The 14,318-nt window shown below is 37.0% G+C and overlaps 1 protein-coding gene across 1 annotated transcript in view; it reads left to right on the top strand.

The window, feature by feature from the left end:
* Positions 1 to 14,318, top strand: part of ANO3 (anoctamin 3) — a 191,336-nt gene that overhangs the window by 7,927 nt on the left and 169,091 nt on the right. The gene's annotated exons all lie outside the window — the stretch shown is intronic.

Below are 14,318 nucleotides of genomic sequence, written 5' to 3'. Positions count from 1 at the left end.
TCTGGCTGTTTAATGACAAGAATTAGCCTTAGGTTTCTGGTTTAATGCTTTCATAGAACATTTAAGGTGACTATTTTTAAATTACATATGTTCTTTTCTGTATCAAAATGAAAGAGATAACGCTTTAAAACAGCATCCTAAATTACATCACGTATCATAAATCTTTTAAGTAATCAATAGCCTCCCTTATTTTGTTGCTGTGCTTCTGTTTTGCTCTGTTATGCAGTGTGCTTTATGAAAATTTATGTTGTAGTCAGCACTAATATAAATTATTCCAGAGTGTTACTAGCAAGAATGGTAGTAAAATATATTTTGCAAACTTGGTTTGGAGAAACAGAAAGATGTGTGTTGAAGATATCAGTCTTACATGAATCCTAAAGTACCATCTCATTTCTAGAGTGCCTTTATTTTGCATGTTTTGAAAGAGAGAACTTTCTTGTACTTACTTTTGGAAAGAAAATCCTCTTTCTTACATTTATCAGTAAGGTTTTCTTCTGGTAGTTGCTTTAAATACTGTTTTCCTCAACTTCTTTGTTCTCTCTCATTCTTTTCCTTGCAGGATAAAGAAGAACAGGTCAATTCATTGTTAGTTATTATGGATACAAAGTCTGCTGGCAGTTAGCATACTGTGCATGGCACTGAGACTGTGAATAAGAGATGAAAACTGATTTCTGCTTTCTCTACCTAGGCGTTGAGAAAGGGCTAAATAATACAAGTCCTTGAAGAGACTAACTCGAGTTGGTCTATACTGCAAGGTTTTTCTTATCTCATCTTGGTACGTCTTTGCCTTTTATATTACAAATGTTTTGATTTTGACAGCCCAGAGCTGTTCCCACGTCTCTTTCCATTCAACAGTTTTCAATTCTGCAAGAAAAGATCATAAAATATTTAAGAAAAACACTCTTGTAGGGGTATTCATCTACTCAGTCTTTCCTTCACTCCAACTGCTTTCTGCTGAACCTGACCAAGGAAACTAATGAATTATTTAAGTGAACCACCATCAAAATCTCATGTTGCTGTGTCTTAGATTTATCTTCCAGATTCCTGCTGTCTGATTATATTTTGCCAAAGGATGAGACGCAAAAGGTCTGCACGATTTCTCTTCCAGGAACCTCACTAAGGCAAGCTCTGTTAGTACAGATTTGAAGAGGCAAAACCTAATGAAAAATAAGATCTTACCCTGTAGGTCTTGCCAAATCGGCTTTTTTTTTACTGAATGGCAGTATGACAGACTAAAGACTGGATTATGACCAGCCTTTCAGAGGGCAAACTGCTGATGTGCGTCAACCCAAGGGTATAATTATATTCATCTGTGTGTTTTCCAAAATGACTGTTCTGAAAAATGCATGCACTCTGAAAGTTGTCTCTGAGAAAACAAAGGACTGTGAAAAGAGGAGCCTGGTTTTGCTACGACACTTGAGTTGGCTGATGATTGTGGTTCTGTGGAATGCGCGGTATGAAGTGTCAATTGTTGCTGCTCACTTCTATTGACTAAATTTAATGTTAAATTAGATATAAAGCAATAGTAAAAATAGTAAATGTATTTTGGGTAGCACCGATATATTTTTTTTTCTTTCTGTCAAAAAAAATGACAAAAGGTTGAGTCATTGAGGAATAGGGAACTCTGGGTCCCAATATATTTATGTAACCTTTTTATTTTTGTTTATAAACACCCAGGGAGAAAATACATCTTCAGAATTCAAGGACAAACAAATTAAGTTGAATGAAGTTTATTCCAAATGTTGACATCTTATTCTTCTTGAGAGGGACTTGGCTTTGTTCTCTGACTAATTTATGTAACAAACTGAGGGGGTTGTTTATAACTTTTTTCTTAATTTCTGGAAGAACAGTTTTGTACACACTTTCCACACAGGATATGCTGAGCTTGTTCACTTACCTCGGGAAGGAAATATCAAGGGCCCTCCAAAGAAGTACAAATAGGTGTCCCATTTATAGACGTGTTGTCATCCTCAAAATTGGCCAAGTTTAATACAGTGCATTTTTGGCATGTTCTACTCTTTCTCTAAATAGTCTCAGTTACAGTAAAAATAAATGCAATATCTGGGGTTTTTTTTAGAAAAAAACTTGTTTTCCAATGTTATAATTTTGATCTCCATATGCTTTCCCTCTGGTCATCTTTGCTTTTCCCAGCAAAGCAAAGCATAGAAGATTTGGTAACTCTGGGAAGGAACTGTTATGCTTTTCTCTCCATAGGACTTACAGAAATGCCCTTACTGACTCAGATTGAAATCTACCTTGTTTTGGTATCCTGTTTCTGTCAGTAATCAGCATTTGCTCTTTCAGAGGAAAGGAGAACAGGGAAGAATCTTGTTGGCCATGTTTCCAGTGCCTTTTCAAGGATATCCTATCATTTGATCTTACTAAGCAGCACTGAAGTCCTGCAGGAAGTAAGACACTCACCTTGAGGAAAATAAGTCTTGAGTTCTGTCACTTGAGACAGAAGTTCCCCCATCCCCCAAAAAGACCCTGTGGAACTAGTCATCCCATGTTTTACACTGAAAACCTTCATATCTAACACTAGGAATCTGACTTATCTTGTATTTACATTGTGGCAGCAATGTTGATTCCTTTCTTTATATACCTCATATTTCAGATTTTCACAAGATCTGTTACTCTTTCTTCTTCATAACTAAAACATATTCTCCTCTTCCTTTTGATGTACTTAATATGGAGCAATTAAAACTGTCATCTTTGCTGCTCAAATTGCTAACTTTTTCCCTGACCTTTGCACAAAGGTAACTTTTCTCATCTGTCCATCAACATTCTGGATTCAGTTTTGTTTCACTTGTGACTTTTCACTTTGCACTGCGTGTTTTGGGGGTTTTTTTTTAGCATCTATTTTCTCACTCGTTGCTTTATATCTCTCAGTGTTGGAGTGACAACTTTTTCGAAGTATACCACACAATTTAAACTGTGATCATCAGTTCCTGTCTTAAAACCGATTGTTTAACTTTGAGGTACTTACAGTACTTTGGCTTCTCTTAGATGTGAGGAGACTGAGGAGTCCCAATTTAAAACAATCAAATACTAAAGCTCCTTCTCATTTGCACAGCTATGGGTCCATTTAGCATTTCTGGGAAAACAGGTCCTGTCTGACATACCCAAGGCCATAAAGGAGCTGGTGAGACAAACTTTATAGAGCGTCTTGTGGATTTTTAAGTAAATAAATAGTGAATGTATTTTTCTGCCCCCAACCAATTACATTATTACTTTGGAAAGATTTATAAAGCTTACTAAATTTCTACTTCTAGACAGGAATGATATTTTTAAGATATCAGTTATCTCTTTTCATAAAATGACAAAAATATAAATGGAAGAAGGGTATGCTCTGTTAGATCCAAAGAGAAAGACTGGTATTGGACTTTGTGTCATTTTCTTTCCCAAGTGATAGGCATTTTATCTTTTATCTTTCTAATTTTAAAAGTAGGCACAGTAACGGCAAGGTTTTCTGCTGCTGTAAAGCTGAAAACAGCCATTCATCCTCAGAATTACACCTGTTTGCTTCAACAGAATGATTTACCCCAAACTTGTAATGCACCCACACAAAAATTTTAGTCTTGTAGAGTATCACCAGAGAATTTCATATGTGAATATAGAAATTGTCTAAATCTTATATTGAAACTTCTGTGAGAAGTCATTTGGAGGAAGTGGGGATGTGTACAAAGACAATTCCACCATTTCTTCTTAATTGGAGAAAGATTCTGGTGCAGTGAAGTGGTCATTTACTTATATTGCTGTATTTCATGTATTAATCGGTCTTTTAAAAAAATCATAAAGCAACTTTAGTTATTGCAAAGGAACGGTTGAAGTAGTTTGAAAGAGAGATTTTTACTTTATGGGGCTTTTTATTGAAATGCAAATTGATTCATTTGCAGTAATGCTTGCTGATAGCTCTGCAGAAATGAATTTGTAACTAAGGGCTTAGAATGAAAAAACAGTTTAGCTATTTTTCTGGCAAAGATGAGGGAGAGAACCAAGGAATCTCTTGGATGCGCCAAGCTTGTGGCAATGTGCTTTTTGAAGCATTTTATGTGGTGATTTGAGATCTTGTTATAACTTTGGACATCTTACAGTGCATATATACATACTTTGACTACTTGGAGAACAGATTGGGAAGGCAACTACTTGGCACTGTCGGCACTCCTTTGTTCGCTGCTGTGCATGCCATGTGTGAGTGAAACAAAGGTATGGGTGCAATCCAGGCTTAGGATTTGTAATGGCAAGTAAGACATAATCATATGCCTGCACGTTCCCTCTTGCTTTTTGAGAAGATATTTAAAAATAAGGGATATTAAAAACCAGATGGATGTTATTAATATGAAGCTACCCCACATGCCAACTTAGCTTGTTACTTTTGTTCAAACTGTTCTCCAAAACCAGTTCTGATGATAATGTCACAAGTTTAATGATGCCTTGGGACTATATTTCTCTGCTGCTGCACAGGGCAGCAGGGCAAAATTTTTTCTTATCTTATTTTCTAAAGTAAGAGAAAAAGCCCTAAAAATGTTGTTTGAACACATGGAAGAACACACCACCTTGTTAGTTAATTAGGAAAGGCAGCTCTACAGGCTTGTTCTGCAACACCAGCTTTCATTAGTAAAGAACTGGGATTTTTTTTTTATGAGTCAGAGCAGCTACTTGAGCAGAGCTTTGACCAGAAGTTTCCTTTCATGACAGGTGTAATTAATATTAAGGAATGTGGTTCTGATAATGTATAAAAACTTGAGAAAACTTGTAATGAACCTGATACAGATGGTAAAATTTATTGACTTTCCACTCAATAGCACATTTTCCATCCAAGCAAATGCAAACAAGACAACTCCTTTCCCCTGTTCTCTAACGTATTCGCCAGTTTAGGAATCAACTCCAAACATGCTTTTGTTCCTCACACTGAAGATTATGATCACTTGTGGCCTAAAGCTATAGCACACAGCTCTCACAAAATCCAAACAGGTTTTGAAAGAACTGTTTACATGAAGTCAAGGGTTTGAGTGTTTATTTTGTTCCCAAAGTGGAATCCTACTATTATTTTATAATTTCCCTCATGCCATTACGCTATTAATTACCTTTTGATGCATTTTATGATGATACTTTTATTTTTGCTTGGATTCCTTGACCTTTGGAGAATTGTATCTCCTACTTGCATGTCATGGGAGAAGACTTCTGAAATTGCTGCTGTGGGGGTAGTCATAGAATCATAGAATCATAGAATAGTTAGGGTTGGAAGGGACCTTAAAGACCATCTTGTTCCAACCCCCCTGCCATGGGCAGGGACATCTCGTTAAATCAGGCTGCCCAAGGCCCCATCTAGCCTGGCCTTAGTCATGTTGGGCAGCACATTGTTAATGTTGTAGCGTAGTGCCCAGTGCTCTCTAAAGCTCTTACTTCTCTTTGGCACTGTCATGTATCTAAATTTTCCTATGAAAGAGGTACTGAGTGGCTTGACTCCATAAAGTACTTTGTTTTTCCCCTCTGCACTGGCACGCACCAGCACGGGCTTTGAGGCTGCTTGTTTAAGAAACCTCAGGCCTCGGTCTGCATTCCTTGGTGTCTGTCTCCAGTATCATGTAAATTGAAACTGCAGTCCTATTGACTTAATTCTCTGTCAACGCTTAAAATATTCTCTGGTAGATAGTAATTGCACAGCATCGGTAGACTACAAATACACTGCATCTTAATGGTAAAATTCCTTTGTTGATCATTCCTTCCTAAAACTTCAAGTGTAGAAAAAAATGACGGTCTAATCTTATGTGGATTCACACAATAAGTAATTATCACAACTTAGTCTTTAAATGCGAGTAGTTGCACAAAATGTGGAAAAGATTAAATTACGAAGAATTTCCAAAGATGAATTGGCCATGTTCTTGCAGCATATACTTAGGCTAAAATCTGGTATCAGTGCTTCAGTGTGTGTAGCTAAAATTAAAAATCACAAGGGGCAGTGAGAAGAGTTGTAAGCTTAGTCATCTCAAAGAGTTTTGTTACTTCTTTTGTGAAGGTTTTGTTTTACAGAAGAAGACAGTGAAAATTATATCCTTTAATGACAGTGTATGGACCTCTCCCGAAGTATCTTTTTATTTTTTACAAAAGTATAAAATATTTCTCTGTTTGAAAACCTGTCATTAATGGGTTTTCAGGGAAGACAACTGGTTAACAATTACCATTAACAAGGAATATCAGCAGTGTTAATTGAATTTTTGTGGTTCTTGACACTTTTTTGATCATAAATGTTTTTGCAATTCTAGCATAGGAAAAGGATGACAATTTGCAAAACACCTTTTAAGAAAATGATATTTTTAATTACCAGCCTTTTGCAGATCGAACATACAACTGAAGATTTTACTTAAACAAGAAATCTTGATATCAGTCACTTCTGTGATATACAGTGCACTCTAGATCTTATCTTAGATTTTATAGGATTCAATTACACTTTTACAGCAAGTAATGTGGGCTTTGAATTTTTTGACTTTGCATCTGTGCTAAGGAGGAGTTTTTCTTAGTATCACACTATCAGAATTGTGAAAGTATAAGCGCTATGTGGGAATGCTGCAGTACGTGTTAGCAAATCTCTGGGAAAAAAATAGAAATCCAATAGTTCAGCAAAAACAAAGGGCTTTCTGCGCCACAAAATTCAATCAGATGGCATTTACTGCAGGAGCCAGACACTGTACAAAGAACAGAACGTGTGACTAAGATGTACAAGATATTTCTTAGCCTTTACTGCTTTTGTACTGTTTAATATATCTATTTAGCTTGGGCAGAAGTTAGTACTTACAAGAAAAATCATCAGACTTGACTGTTGGCCTAAGTGTATCAACTAATGAAACATTTAAAGGTTCTTTTTAAACCATATTAATTTGTGAAAGCTACTTTTGTACTATCTGGTTTGACACACATCATAGTCTTTACATGGTGTATGTTAAAACTTACTACATTAGAAAGTTATGTCCTTCTGTAACTAACTGTGCTTTTGAAGAATGCTGGTGTGATATGTAGAAGTTGACAACTTGGTCAGGAGTCAGCTTAGCTAAAAGAGAGGTAAAAGTTGAACGACTTATTACTTCTGCAACGATAGTCTGAAATCTAGGGCTCTGCGTGAGCACAGGTTTCCTGGTACAATGAACCGCGGCTGCTGTGATAGTATTGCTATTCCTGTATTCTCCTATTACTTGGAAACTATCACTAGATGTGACCACAGTTTTTTTTTATGATGACTAAATTTGACACAGTATTCAACATGCAGTACCCGACAAGTGGTGTCCCCCCACAGCTCAGTGCTGAGTCCAGAGAAGGACCTGGGGGTGCTGGTTGACAGCCGACTGAACATGAGCCAGCAGTGTGCCCAGGTGGCCAAGAAGGCCAACGGCATCTTGGCTTGTATCAGAAATGGTGTGACCAGCAGGTCCAGGGAGGTGATTCTGCCCCTGTACTCTGCACTGGTGAGACCGCACCTCGAATACTGTGTTCAGTTCTGGGCCCCTCACCACAAGAAGGATGTTGAGGCTCTGGAGCGTGTACAGAGAAGAGCAACAAAGCTGGTGAGGGGGCTGGAGAACAAGTCTTATGAGGAGCGGCTGAGAGAGCTGGGGTTGTTTAGCCTGGAGAAGAGGAGGCTGAGGGGAGACCTTATTACTCTCTACAACTACCGGAAAGGAGGTTGTAGAGAGGAGGGAGCGGGGCTCTTCTCCTAAGTGTCAGGGGACAAGACACAGGGGAATGGCCTCGAGCTGCACTAGGGGACGTTAAGGCTGGACATCAGGAAAAAATTTTTCATGGGAAGGGTCGTTGGGCACTGGCAGAGGCTGCCCAGGGAGGTGGTTGAGTCACCTTATCTGGAGGTGTTTAAGGGACGAGTGGATGAGGTGCTGAGGGACATGGTTTAGTGGCAGATAGGAATGGTTGGACTCGATGATCCTAGAGGTCTTTTCCAACCTAGTGATTCTGTGAAATAAGAGAGCTTCCACGGAAACAGGGAGACTTGATGCTGATTTAGGCTAGGAAACAACTGGACCTTAAGTTTTTATTTCCTTGTTTACTCTCAAGCCTTTCCCATTTGGCCTTTTTCATGCCTTTTCTGGGCTGCTGATAAGCTCTACATTTGTTACTAATTTCACATAAATAAGAGGAAGAACGTGATTGTGGAGGCATTGTCTTCAGTTTGCAATCATCTGTCACCACTTGAAATGCTGAAATTCCTTTTCCTTAATTTTTATGTCTTCAAGGATTGCTTCCTGTAGGAATTAGTGTATCACAAGTTGGTTTCTCACAGCAGGCCCTTTGGCATGATTTTACTTCCTGAGGTCAGGCAGGCAGGATAATTGGTAGTGCTTGGAATGGTGTACAAAACCAGTACTGTTTGCATAATTTCTACTAAACAAATTGTCAGAAGTGACTGGTATTGAGACTAGGGTTTCCAGTTTTTTATTTACATGGAAACAGTGGTCTTACAATTGCACTGTAGGTAAAGTTACAGAAGAGGTCTCTATATTTTTCAAGCGTAAGAGTCTTTTGTCTTCTTTTTTCTTATCAAGCTGGGGCAAATTTACTCAGATAGAATTCAGAATTTTCCCTGGGCTGAATTTGGTAGCTCGGTGTGTGATCTTTAGGACAAAAGCTAGAGTGTGGAAGAAAGCTACTGTCTATTGATGATGAGGAAGCATTGCATGACTTAACTAATGAAATCTATTGTCATAAATTGTTGTGTTGTAGATTTTTTTTTGGCCTTTTTTTTTAAGATGTTGGAAGTCCTCTGTGATTTGCCTTACCAGGAATGACTTTGCTAATATGGTGGTTCTGAGACATTTAACTTCTGTTCTTATCACACAGTCCTTGTGCAGAATATAAAAATGATCTACGTGGGTACAGCTTCATGGCTAATTTCTTTTCATCTTGCATATTCCTTTATCAATAACCTTTCTGACTCCTGTTCTACTTAATTAATATTATGGAAGATGTGTAACTTGAAATATGGCATGGTCAATAAGTACTGGGTAAAATGTGTTTTGCCTGATTTTATTGCAGTGTTTGCAGTATCATTGATTCATTTCTTTATATGAAAAGAGTGTTGTTACAAAAACAAAAACTCAGCCTTTGCTTCCTTGAAATCTTGGAACAGAAAGTTTCATACTCAGCTTATCTGTAGTACAAACACGGCATTTTCCAGCAGGCAAAGTTTGGACTAGCTAGCTATGTCATGTCCAAGCCAAGTCTACCAGGGAGAAAAAAGAATGTTATCCTCAGTCAGAACTGTCTTTTTTTAAGTGACGCACTAGTGGTCCCTGCTGTTCAGTGGTTTCTTTGGAGTGCTTTAGTTTTCTTCAATTTCTTGAAGGATAAAGGCCTTCTTCTAGTTTGGGGGGTTTTGACTTAAATTTCCACTTGAGGAAGCCCAAGGAAGTCACCTCTACCAAATGGATGCAGTAACTTAAGGATTTCTTTAATGTCTTTTCCTATTAATGTTGCTCTTGTCCTCAATGTTTATATTTTATCTCCTGTGTTGTGATTCTCTCCCTCCTTAGAGAGAATATGGAATAGAGAACAGATATTATTGGTAGTTCAACACACCCTCTTTAACATGAAGAATGCAAAAAAATACTTATCCTTACAAGGGTAAATTTATTTTCCAGCCAAAAATCTCTTTTTGGATCAATTCTAAATCTCTGCTGCACTTTCGTTTGATCTTTGTATAACATTGTCAATAAGAGATATGTTCTCTAAACATATATAAATGTGACTTGTTTACTATGTTGTTTTGAACTTATTTAATCTGTATGACCTGCAATGGTCTTCAATTAGAATTATTTTAATTTTCAGCCTAAACTATAAAGACTTGAGATGTCTAACTGATTTAAAATGTAATTGACATGTGATCTTGTGACATAAGGCAACAAGGTAGAGGCACTTCTTTTGATGTGACTTTTCTCTGCTCCACATCGGTATACTCTTTTTCTGGGTTCTTCCTTCACAACCAGTAGCAGTGTTCTGAAGCCAGAGAAAAATAAGGCTTCTTTACAGCTTCCAGGAATGGAGTTTTTGTAGGATCGTATCAAGGATGAGTTTGGTTATTACTTGAGAATGTGTAGGGGCTCATAGGGCTAAGGTATCTCCTGGAATAGTGCTAGAAGACCAACCTAGGAGAATGCCAATAGCATGGTACCATTGAAATTCATGTTAGTAATTGCTAACCCCTGTTAATTTCTGATTCATGCAAAAGGCATTTGCTTGGAAGTAGAGCGTCCGCCATTCAGCATGCCAGAGACTGTTCTGATAACTTGCTATGTTCCACACTGTTTGCATCATAGCAAAGACCATCACATGCTTCTGCCCACAATTGTTTAATTTACCGGTAGAGACATGGCTCAGAACGTCGGCATGTAGAAGCTGTGCAGAAAGTATGTTCATTCAACCAAAATGCCATTGACAAATATTCTTCCTTGTTGAGTTCCTAGTTTAGAAAGGATAGAGAAAGCATTTACGGCAACTGGATTTTGTACTCTAAAGTGTTAGTAATGGGGCTTTGCATGTCTTGTGTTGTTTGCTAAACACCCATTTCATACCACCTAATAGCATGGAAAAGAGGGCAAAGGTATTTCTTTAGTGGTAATAACTGCTTTTCATAAACTATGCGTGCTCACTGTTTGTTTACAGCATATATGACAGAACAAACAGACCTTGGAAAAACAGAACTTGAAACTGTACTTTTCCTGTCAGATCTGTTCTCCCAGAAATTGCCAGGTAGGATTTCTTCCTGGAGGATCAATCACTGCTTCCTCTTCCCCATCCTCTTAAGCCAAGTGTTTAAACAACTTCAGGAAGTTTGACGGTTAAACAGTAATTGTTACCGAGTAATGTTCCGTTTGTCTTATACCAATGTCTTGCTTAGGGATGGTTCCATGGCATCTTGGTAAGGTTAGTTTTCATTTATAGAATTTTGAATCTAGTGTTTGTCTTGATACATTCCTGCTTCACAGTGGGTCTGATACCAGAGGGATTAAATCAGAACTCTTCTTCAAATAACCTTTTTCAGATTCAACCGAATTTGTACGTTTTCTCACTACTGTCCCAGTCTTTGTTTAAAGTGATCTGACAGTTCCAGTTCCATAAACTGAAGGACTTGCTTCTTTAAGATGAAAGTAAGATCTATTAAAGGGTAAATGCAATCAGAATTGAATAGTTAGATGGTTTGGTTTTTCCACTTGTGCTGATCTTAGGAAACTAATTAACTTGTGTTAATCTCAGTCTTCTAATTAAAGATGTAGCTGTACTGTCAAGTGTTTTGGGGAAAGCCATAGGGCAGGTATATGTGGTATTACCTGCTCTGGTAGCTGCTTTATCTGCATGTTCTTCTCTGGACTATAGCAGGAAATTAATCACTTTGTCTGTGTTATTCAAATGGACATGACCACTGCTCTGCACTATGCTGTTTTCACGATGTTTCTTATGTTGGTATTTTTAACACCAAAACGTTTCAAAAGACTGGTCCCTGTGCTTTATCTCTACTTTCATATTTGAGAAGTAAATAGGAATAACTTCTCTTTAAAAATTTAAGATTAGTGTTTTGGAGAAATATTCTTTTTTATCACTTAAATGCTCTGCAGAAGGATCTTTCTTGTTTCATTAAATATTTTATAGTATAAATATTAGCAAAAGTAGTGTCTCGTATCTGCTGCATAGAAGTTATTTGTTTTTACAGACTTAACTTTGGCTCATTTCCTTCTTCAAAGCTCAACTTTTGGAGTGTTTTTCACAACAATCACACAGTACTTTGAGGATTCTGGTAAACTTTCTTGTAAAGGTGAAAGCACAAAAAATCTATCAAGCTACTTACACCTAGTTAGAATAGAACCATAGAAGTGTTTAGGCTGGAAAAGACCCTTAAGATCATTGACTGCAACCCTCAGCCTAATAGAGCCACCACTAAACCGTGTTCCTAAGCACTGCATCTATACGTCTTTCACACACCTCCAGAGATGGTGAATCAACCACCTCCCCAGGCAGCCTGTTCCAATGCTTTACCACTCTTTCAGTGGAGATCATTTTCCTAATATCCGATCTAAACTTCCCTTCGTGAAATTTGAGGCAATTTCCTCTCATCCTATTGCTTGTTACTTTGGAGAAGAGACCAACACTCAGCTCACTACAACCACCTTTCAGGGAGTTGTGGAGCACTATGAGATCTACCCTGCAAGCCTTGTCTTCTCCAAACTAATCTGCCCCAGTTCCCTCAGCTTTTCTCAATAAAACAGGGATACGGGGAGCCTGTTAACAAGTGGAAAGGCTTTTATTGAATCCACTTTAACAGACTTACTTCACAGAGCAAAACCCCTCAGTTCTTCTCTCACATATTTGTATTCCCAACAGAAATGAATGAGTCTGAACAACTACAATGACAGCACTTCATTTTATTATTTTTACCACACATTAGTCTTGTTCCCAGGCTAGCATGTTTATTTGAAGCATGTATGTCTGTTCTTGACTGCGCAATTACTTCCAGATATATATGACTGTAGTCTGAGCGGATAGTGACAGTCCCTGTATTAAGAAAAAACATTTTATAATGTGTTTTGTCTAGCTGGCTATCAGTGCATCTTGATCGTTACTTCCTGGAGGCCCTTATGGTCACCTATAAAAACATTATGGGCAAAGACAAATAAAATGGTGCTAGGAATTAAAACACTGGAAAGGCACTGGTCCAAAAAGCACAGGATCAAATTTGAATATATTTGATCATATATCTTTGATCATATCATTACTTTAAATTTTTCATCAACCTCACTTTGGCCTGCAGCTCTTTATATCAGAGACTTCTTTCTCACACAGAACTTTTCTGGCATCCTCTTACCAGAGAGTAATACTTAGAAATGCAGATTCTCCATCAGAATTGACTGTGTTGTATTAATAAGTTTAATTTATACTATAACATATTCAATATGATTTAAAAAATTTATTTTAGTCTATTTTTAACGGGTTTGCCTCTAATGGTGCTAAATCATGGTTTCATATGCACATATGAGGACTGAAGAAAGAGGAACAGTTTTTTTAAACCCATACTAGTTTTGAAAACCTGAATATTTCTCTCATAGCAGCTTTGAATAAAATACACAAGCCATATATATGGAGTGAAAAAACCCAAACCAAAACACAACAAAAAACATCCCTCAGCTCTCTCAGCTGAAATTTTTTTATCTTTTGTTTTGAAGGTGAAACAGAACAGAACTGGAATAATGATAATTTGGATAGAAAAGTTTGCCCTATTTATTAGCAGGTTCTATGTTAGTTTTTCTTTTCCAATAAGATCTTTTTTGGAGAAAGTCAGAATATAATTGGGCCTTTCTAGAAAGTCATTAACATAATTGGGCCTTTCTTCACAACACAATAGGATTATTTTTACTTTCTTTCTTACGGCTAAAAAAGTTATCTAGTTATAGACCTAGCCATTGTGATGGTTTTTTGTAAGTGATTGGCTTTCTTCTCCATAGCCCATCTTTAGCATTAAAATTCTGGTATCCCTTGAATGAACAGCAATTTAAGCCACTGCTAAGCTCAACTATGGTTGGTGAACACGTGCCACTTTTGCAGGTTTAATCTGATCTGTAGTGCTCTGCTTGGCTTCAGTTTGTCTGGGATCAAGTAGTTAGGTTTCTAAAGAGTACAAATGAGTGTTTTATAAAGTCCATTTCTGTACTGAAGTAATTGACTTCCTGCTTCATGTTAATTGATTTTAAAATAATGTTTTTTATATTTTATGTGATCTTTTGTCTTTCCAATGTCTTTCTCTCAGTGGCAAGAATGATATTTTAGGATGCCTATGCATCAAGACTCAGCTTTATTGTTCAGAACAAGTCCCAATTTTAAAACCTGCCCTTTATCTTTTTAAAAGCATATTCATATTATTTTTCTGCACTGTTAAGTTCTGTAACTTTTAATATTCCATTTGCTATATGGAAATAATTTTCATTAATTGTTTCCGAAGCAGTAACCTTCCTCAACAATAAGGATTTCAATGCTATAATTTTACTAATATCTTGCAAAGAAATTATTTTTTATTTAAGTAGGTCACACGAAATAATAGAGAGGATATATTAAGAATTTTAAGAAACTTTATGGTGTAAGACTGATTTTCATGATTGAAAGCTAGATTTTTTTTGAGGAATATTTTGGGTGTCATATAAGAATTTCTAGCTATTTTTAATATCATAAATTAAAGTTTAGTTTTATTCTAGTAAGAACAAGGCAGCTAATGGGTACTTTTGAAACTATACATTTAAATTCTGCATTTCCTACACATAATATGAATA

This window comes from Cuculus canorus, chromosome 5 (assembly GCF_017976375.1).
Source record: "Cuculus canorus isolate bCucCan1 chromosome 5, bCucCan1.pri, whole genome shotgun sequence".
NCBI lineage: Eukaryota > Metazoa > Chordata > Aves > Cuculiformes > Cuculidae > Cuculus > Cuculus canorus.
This window is presented reverse-complemented; position numbering and strand designations above follow the sequence as displayed.